Raw genomic sequence first — 9,441 nt, forward strand, 5'->3', positions numbered from 1 at the left:
CAATATTATTATTATTAATATACCTTAATGAAATTGTGACGAGTGAATTGATGGGATTTTCCTGATGAAAATGAGTTCAAATTCGAGTGTAATCGAACAATTTTCATTGATACGTAATGTTACGATAAAAATTACAATCTCATTGAAGATAGTTCAAATGATGTCGTGTTTGGACTCAATTTCATCGGAATAAGCTCTTTTCTTTTCTGATAAAAATTACACCGAACATGATATAATTAGCATCACATTTAATTGACGATTACAAATTCTATCAAGTACAAGCTTGCTGCACACAAGTTCTCGTACAATCGACCGAAGCAAGGATGTTTTGTGTGAGTTCTGGGCCAAGGTCGCAGGACAGTCCCCTTGTCATCGGCGGGGCAGTAGCTAGGGAGGACTAATTTATGGCACACCCAAGTGTCACTTTTCCTTCCCACGGGGGTCTACAATAAGAAAAAGTCAAGTCAAAACATATTACAATCTAAAAATATTGAAAATTATCAGCATAATGTTTTTTTTTTTTTTTGTAGTGTTTTGAGTGCAGGGAGGTAAAATGTTTTATACACTATGTCCAGGGGCCATTCCAACCCCCGGGAGTGTGGGATTCTCCATCATATGGTACTGTTGGCCTACCCACTAAACCTCCTCCCAACACTTGACTCCTCTTTGGTTGTAATTACTAGACTGCGGATTTTATAGGTGCATTTTCCATAATGATCCGGAATCTAGTCATTACTTCAGATTCTTCCTGAACACATGCAAAAATATTATTATATTAAAATTATAAAACGTAAGATAAATACAAAATGAAAAATTAGAATTAATATACGTACGGATATTTGTGCTCATGAATCTATTAGAACAGCTCTCCATATGCGCTGTATTGCACTCGCCGGTGCAGTCGCAATAGGCCATAAAACAGCTCTTCATGTGCGCTGTATTGCACTCGCCGGTGCAATATAGGCCTCTTATCTTTGATTAGATGTACCTGGTTCTACTGCACATGCACTTTCTTTCTGTGCCAACAATGGTTCCCTAAACGGCTGGCCTCTGTTGTATCTACTGTCTATTATTTCTGGCAGCATGTAGTCCTCGTAGAATCTTTTTAATTTTTCTTCCATCTCTGCTGCCCAGAATGCATCGTCTCTTTTTACTTGTATTATCTTCATTCCTTTTGGCGTCCATAAACAGAATAGAGCATTTTGTCTATTTGTTATGTGCAATTGTCCTTGCACTTGATGATAGTAATGGTGAGTTTTATTCATTTTATCACCCTGAAAAATGCGTCGTATCGCATAAAACTTCTCCATTGCTTCATCGGGAGTTAAATCCCTCGCCGAATATGGACACTTTATCTCGACGATTGTATCGTCCTGTACAAGTCCATCTGGTGTCGCACCTAAGTAAGGCACGAAAGAATCGATGAACAGCCCACACGGTAGAATAGAGATTCCTAATTCTACTTCCATTTGTCTCAGGGCGTTCATCTCGTTTTCCCTTCCGTATTGTACGGCTGGCAGACTTTCGATTTGTGGATACACCACAGCTTTCAAACAACTTGCTCGTGATGTAGTCTTTCGTAATCGGCATACTGGGCCGAAATTGGATGCTGTTAATAATTTCTTCCTATAAGCCACCCATCTTTCGCTGTTCCCTTGACTACGAGTTTCAGCCTCGATCGTGTGTCGCATCGATTGCCACTCGAGGAGCGTTGCCATGTGTCTCTCACATTCAGAAAGATATACTGTCTCCTCCATGTCTGGTTTTGCAGCACTGGGGCCATAATCTTTGTCGCATTGTTGTTTCTCCTGTCGGAAGGAGGATGCTTTCTTTCGTGCTCTATATTCAATTTCCTTTTCCACTTCACGCTTACGTCGATTTTCCAACTGTTTTACTAAGGTTGTCGGTTCTTTGCTCGTTGCAGCGCTCAATCGACTAAATATTTCTTTTGTGTTGAATTGGACGACAGCAGCAGAGACTCTACCCTGATAAGAACCTCTTTGTCCATAGTTTATGCGTTTCCCTGCGATGAATTTCGCAATTATATTATTAAAGCACTCTACGGCGTTATTATTCAATGCATATAATAAACTTTCCGCATGGACGAAGAGCGGCTGCATTGCTTCTTCGATGTTTTGATATATACCCGTTTCTTTTAATTGCGGGACATAATTGATTTGTTCGGGGTCAGAGTATTTGCTACAAAAGTAAGCCAATTTCTGACACTCTTTGTGTTCACCGAACACGTGACTTGGCACGTTTCTCAGATCTATTTTTAAATTTTTTATTTGGTCTGATAATCTCAGCTTTTCTTTGAAGCGGTGTTCTGCAGCTTTCTTTACACCAGTGCGCAGACGGAGGGCATTTTGCTTCACGATACCTCTTAGATTTTTGTAGCGGCCTTTTGCGACGATCTCATTTATCTTTCTGCTGAAATTCCGCAAAAGATGGTTGGTGCATTCAATTTTCCGCACTTGTACCATGTACTCTTTATACGGATCGTTATCCAAGATCTTTTTATAGACGCTACTATCACCGTCGGCAACCAAAATGTTGTATATTAGGCCGTGCATTTCTACGCTATATTGGAATCCTTCCACAATAGCAGCACTTTCCATGCCCGTTGAACTCTGATCGCGACCCCAGTTTTTGTAGCAGCGATGCTCGCGTGCCACTTCCTTCTTTTTAGCTGCTGCGTGGCAAACGAAGCAGAATTTATTTTTTACACTGAGGTGTAGAACCTTCTTCGTGTAATATCCCACGATGGCTCCTACACCAGAAAGGGAATTATAATCGCCGCCACGATATGACCTCTTCATGTATGAATGAAGGAAGGAATGAACGGTATATTACATCCTGGATGTACGTCGCCTCTTGCTATGGCTAATTCCCTCTCCTGTCTTCCAGCATCTTCCATCTCTCGTTGTGCAGCCACTTCGAAGGCATCGATTATTTCGTCGTGGCATTTTCGGTATAAATGCTTAGACATGCACGACATATTCATGCCACATATCATTTCTTCCAGCTGTTTATATCCGCCTCCTGTCAGTATTGTTGCGGAAACTGCGCTGCGATTGATATCCATGGCGTCATTATTTTCTTGAATACATCGGTGCGCTCCTTGTGATTGCACATCTGGCATTGCACGTGATAGATTTTCTCTATTCCGTTTTGTTGACACCCAACTATCTTTAAATGCCTGATGCCGCAATTTATTTGTGAATGTTCTTCAAGCTTTACAATTTGATCGAAGACATAGCTGAAGTCAACAAAGTCTATTCCTTGCGATATTGCTGGTTCCACTGTATCCGATTCTTCATTCTCTATGATCCAGCAGGATTCGGAATTAGTGCCATATTCGACATCTGTATCTTTTTCTTCGTTCTTTGCTGCTTCTTGTATAGTGTTGGCACTGTGTGATTCTTCTACAATTTCTTCTACAATTTCTTCTATTATCTCTATGTTTTCCGTATTGTACATCGACGTAGCTGGCAGCATTTCACGATAATTATCCGCACAGAAATCTACTTCTATTTTGTTATTGCCTGCTTCGCTGTTGCATGCTGCTGCATTCCATTGTCGTCGCCTGAACATATAGTTTGTTTAACGAGAAATAGTTTCACATTTTTCAATTTAACATCTGATTAAAATAATTAGTAAGTAATTGAATTAATTGAAAGGTTTGAATTATGTAATTCAGTTACAACGTAGTTGAATTACTATATAATTGAAATATAATGTAATTCAATTGTGCAATTGAATTACAACGTAACTGAATTAGCACAACTATGCCTACATAATTCATACGGGTGATTCTACGTCAAATCGATTACTTTTTTGGCCTCGATGTCAGGGATTTTGATGAATTTGAAATATGCTGTAGTTCATATGTAATTGAAAGGGGAACCCCGCCCCCCGTGGGAGGGGGTCATTATTTTTCTTATTTAAAAATTATTGAAAAGATACTATTTTGTATTTTTAGATGAATAGAGAGGTTTATGATACGGACGCTTGAGTCCCGCTATTTTTGTGCAAAAGGTACAACTGGTATTCCAGATGTTTTTAACTCATTATTGCAGTCAGGCCTAAGGTTCGTTTTTTTTTTTTTTGGACACGTGCACCTCTACGGCTCTGACCCTCTAAATAGCGATTTACGTATCATAAACCTCCAGATGCGATCCTGCTTCGGGCATTACGAAGCGCGCGACCCCCCACGGGCCTATACCTGAGCGTTTCCTTCGTCAATAACTACTACTGCTTTGTATTAAACGTTCGTATTGTATATTAACATACGTTTACTTATTTGTATTTATTGTAAACCAGAAAGCATGTCAGCTCACTGAAGATAATAATAATAATACGGTTATTCCACGCAAAACCGGACACTTCTTGGAATAATGTTGCGGGTGTTGTTCAAATTTGAATATGTTCTATTCTTCAGTGACCTATGAAGGAATCTTCAATGATTTTTCGATATCTTAAAAATTGTTCATTTTACAGAAGTGTAAAAAAACGTGCCACCCTTTTTTCATTAAATGATAAGACTAGAATTAACAAACCGATGAGAATGAGTTTTTAGGAGCTTATAGTGAAAACATAGGAGTATCTGCTAAAAATGTTGTCATTTGAGAAAAATGTTTTCTCAACATTTATTTTGTAATTGTTTTAAACAACTGCAGTGTTTTCATAGCAGGGACATTTTTAAAAATTTGGAAAGAAATGAGGATACAGCAGTCGAATGGAGAAATGCAGTGAAGGTAGAAGAAATAAACTTTACCGGAAATTGAAGCAGTTTTCAAACACACCCTGCGTGGGTCTGTGGTACGTCAAGTTTCATTGTGAAACGGTACGAACGGGCAGACTTTCTCAAGGACGTGAGAATGGTTTTTTTGCCGTACCCGAGTCGTAAAGTAATAAATTCGCCTAAGAGACAGGAAGAGGCTCTGCAAAATGACATCGCCTAACTCGACCATAACAGAAACCCAAACTGAAATTCGAACTGACGTCAGAAAACACATGTTTCGAGCATGTACTGTTACACAGGGTGAGGCACTAAAACCGGCCACCTGAATAACTTGGTTGCTATTGGTGATGGGAAAAAACGCATCAGGCCAAAATTATTTGGTATCGAGCGGCTGATTATTCGATGTTATTATTTTTTTTTATGGGAACCACATATTTTTGAACTGCTACGATTGTAGCCCTTCTCCAGACAATTTCAACGACATAGTCATGGTCATTCAAGGTCGTTCAAGGTTATAAACGTTAACAAGGAGGAAGAATATAAATTCACTGTGAATGCTACGTAATGGGATATTTTCTTTATAACAATCGAACCGAGTCAATGCAAAATATGAACAATGTGCTTCAGTTTTTCATAGTGAGTATTCACATTGTTTTTGGGTAAGTATTGTATATCTTTCATTGAATCATAACAAAACTAAAACTTAATTTTTTACGTTTTCTGCAAACTTTGCCTGCAGACATCCAAAAGCTCCAGATAATTAATTTGACTAGACAAATTGACCAAAAGTTCATCAATTTGAAAACGTACTGGTTAAATTAATTGGCTTATCTTTTATATTTGTTATATTTTTGTTTATACCTTTATCTTTTATAAACGCATAACACGTATGTGAAATAATACGAAATAACAAAGGGCGTAATATATAGCATGGAAATTATTTTAAGATAATTGAAAAATTATCTATAATTATAATGAATGATTATAAAAAATACTTTTTGACACGCCTGTGATGCGTTTTTGCCTTCTCGGTAATTTTGGTATGCATTGAATACAAAAAGATAAATATAAAATACATATGCAAAAAGTAAAAAATGGTGTAGAAGATTATAATTCAACGAAATTATAATTCTAATGGAAAAATTACCAATTTTCATCCTAATATCCATTTTTGCGAAAGAAATGTATTTCATATCGTGATATACACGAACATTGAATTTCAAAAAGTAAATCTTGAACAGTAAATTCCGCACTGTGACTAAGGCGAACAAGTGGCAAAATTTTGGACAAAAATCCAAATGTGTTTACGAATGTATATGTATTGTTAATTAGTCACAAAAAATTAAATTTAACAATAAAATTAAAAAATTAAAAAAAATTCACAATATTTATGCATAAAAATAATTGTTATATGCAGATTTAATATGCTCCTAATATGCAGTTTTGCCAAGGGAATTTTTCGTACATCCTGATATAAACGTCTAGTGAGATGTGCTCCACTTGTCTGCACTGTGCGCTGCGGCGCACAGTGGGCAATTTGAACAAAATTGGATTCAAAATCAAGGAACTTTCGATAGGAATGAGGTAGAGCGATGAAATTTTTTTTAAATGAAAGCTGCAACTTTGTAGAATATGGGAAAAAATAGGGAGATTATTACCATCCAATCATTTCAACGAAAAAATGACTTCATTAGTTTTTGTCAGAAAAATCTATTTTTTGCAAAATCCTGAGGTCGTAGACAAATTTTGAGACCAGATTTGAAATCAGCGTGAAAAAATCTATGGGAAATGATGTATAGTATGTTAAAAAAAAAATTTTCCGCGCGTGGTATTGGAAAAACTAAAATTTTCTTGAATTTGTTCGCGTTTAACGAATTTTCTCGAGGTTAAAAAACGTTCGTACCACAATCTCTCTATTTTTCCCATATTCTACAAAGATGCAGCTTTCATTTAAAAAAAATTTCATCGCTCTACCTCATTCTTATCGAAAGTTCCTTGATTTCGATTCCGATTTTGTCCAAATTGCCCACTGTGCGCCGCACGGGAACACTGTAGATGTATCTCACTACATGTTTATTTGACGATGTACGAAAACTTCCTTTGGCAGAACTGTATATTAGCAGGAAATTCATATTATTATTCATTTAAAAATCATGTAACAATTATTTTTATGCATAAAAATTGTGAATTTGTTTTGTTATAATTATTAACTACATTGGTAAATATAATTGTCTGTAAGAAATTTCCTCTATATATACTAACCAAACTACGAGAAGTCCCCAAAAACAGACCGTTTGTCCGCACTGTGCGCCGGCGGGTATTATGAATCAAATTTTAGAAAGAAATATATACAGGGTATCCCAGCTAACTGGACCATCCTCGCTTAGTGTTAGTCATAGAAAAAAAAACGTTATAGGGCAATATTAACCTAACCGAAGGGGCAATATAATGATTCTGAAAAACTTTTTTCAAGGTCATTTTTTTCTAGATATCAAGGTCATCAATTTTTTCTAAAAGGAACTGTATATTTTTTTTATGGCGATGTAATAGTTGGGGTGAAGACCTCTTCAATGACATATTATACAATGACCTTCGTATGACTTTGGGTACGAAAAATCCAAAAAGCATTGCAGGTATTATCAGCGATAATTTACTACACTAATTGGTTTGATTGAACTACTCTATTTCAATAAATGTTCGAAATGATGACCATTGTTTGCAATACATTGTTGTATACGGAAAATAAATGATTCTCTGGCTGTTCTAATAGTTTAATTGCTAATATTGGAACATATGATGTACAGTAAAATCTCTTTTCCTGTCCAACAGCCATGGTTTTATATTTATTTATAACTGCGTCTATTGCGCCGACCGCACCGATGAATGGAATGTATTGAATGTTAGTGAATAAGTTTTTCTTATCCTCAATAATGAATAATTTCAATTTATAAACGCTGATAAGCTTTTGATTTCGTTTACTACTGTTAGTTCGATGTCAGTTTACAATAGAAAACAGATATATTTATTTATGGTGAGGCTGGAAACTCTGCGGAAGCATCCCGTTTATACGCGGAGAGATACCCGGAAAGACGTCATCCTTCTCCAAGGAGCTTCGATGTCGAGTAGTTCAATCAAACCAATTAGTATGGTAAATTAATCACTGATAATACCTATAATGCTGTTTGGATTTTTCATACCCAAGGTCACACGAAGGTCATTGTATAATATGTCATTGAAGAGGTCTTTACCTCTACGATAAAAAAATATATAGTTCCATTAAAAAAAAATTTATGATCTTGATATCTAGAAAAAATGACCTCGAAAAAAGTTTTTTCCGAATCATTATATTGCTCTTTCGGTTAGATTAATATTGTCCTATTATGTTTATTTCTATTACTAACACTAAGCGAGATATTCAAGGTGGTCAAGTTAGCAGTGACACCCTGCATATATATGTATATATATAATTGGGAGACCATATTACCACGTTACCAAGTTACCATGTCTTTCCCTCTATTACATTCGACATATATCATACATACATAAATAAATATTACTAACAGCAAATTCATAGTATAAAACGTAACTTACCTTTCTCGCCACTTTTTATTTTTAGATGCGTGGGTCCCAAATGGTGTATAATGGTTTTTTCTTTTACGCCCCACGTTGCTTTGCGCTTCATCACCTTGTATTCTTCCTTCCATGATTGTAACACCCACACAATGACACTTTACACTATATTCACATTTACACTTTACACTATCTTCACACAATTACACTTTATACTATATTCACATTTACACTTTACACTATCTTCACACAATTACACTTTACACTATATTCACATTTACATTTTACACTTTACACTATATTCACGCAATTACACTTTACACTTTACAAAATTATTAACAAACCGCGTTGTAATAACGAATCGCTTCGTACTTTCGTACTGTAAAGCGCGCGACGATGAACTGGTCAACCAATTCCGTCACACATCGGTTACAAATCGGTGAGAGAGCAAAAGATAGTGCAAACATATGATTGAAGTATTTCTCTCTCTTTTTCTCTCTCGCTCACACCCCCGCTTTCTCTCTTTTTCTCTCTCGCTCTCACCCCCGCTTCCTCAACCTTTCTCTCTCACTCTCACCACCGCTCTGTCACTCTCACCCCCCACTCAAAGACAAATGAATGCAACAGGCGCCCTGGGCCTTGCCGATAGGACCTGGCAAGGGTGCGATCGTTAGAAAGAAAGTTGTCGTCCAGCTGGAAACATCGTAAGTACCCTTCACTCTTGCTACGCCTGTCTCTTGCAGGAAATCTCTTATTCTTTTTTTCGTGTCACTAATTTTAACGCGGCTTTTCTATGAAATCAAATATTTTGATCGAAAGCATCTTCATATTTTAAATTGGTTTTTGTACAGTTTGCTTTGGTTTAATACAAGTTTCCTATTTATTTGCAAATCTGTTTTCACGCGGTATGTATATTCTGCGTACATGGTTCCTTTCTTTACACAAGTTTTGTATTTTTATTCCATTCTGTTTCCTTATTTTGCACGGTCTTTTTATACGGTACGTATCCACCGTGTAAAATGACACCGACGTGTATCTGATTTTGTAACCTTCACTGAGCATACAGTGAAGCGCAGAACTAGAAGTAGAATAAAAATAAAGATATTTGTGCAGAAACAGGAACAATG

The 9,441-nt window shown here is 36.5% G+C and overlaps 1 long non-coding RNA gene across 1 annotated transcript; it reads left to right on the forward strand.

Annotated features, from left to right (window-relative positions):
* The first annotated feature begins 4,116 nt into the window (after positions 1-4,116).
* LOC143362051 (uncharacterized) lies at positions 4,117-8,496 on the forward strand. The gene is made up of 3 exons (XR_013083570.1): positions 4,117-5,044; positions 5,256-5,380; positions 8,361-8,496. It is a non-coding gene; the product is annotated as an uncharacterized LOC143362051 (long non-coding RNA).
* The last annotated feature ends 945 nt before the right edge of the window (positions 8,497-9,441 follow it).

Source organism: Halictus rubicundus, chromosome 16, assembly GCF_050948215.1.
Source record: "Halictus rubicundus isolate RS-2024b chromosome 16, iyHalRubi1_principal, whole genome shotgun sequence".
In the NCBI taxonomy this organism is placed as follows: Eukaryota; Metazoa; Arthropoda; class Insecta; order Hymenoptera; family Halictidae; genus Halictus; species Halictus rubicundus.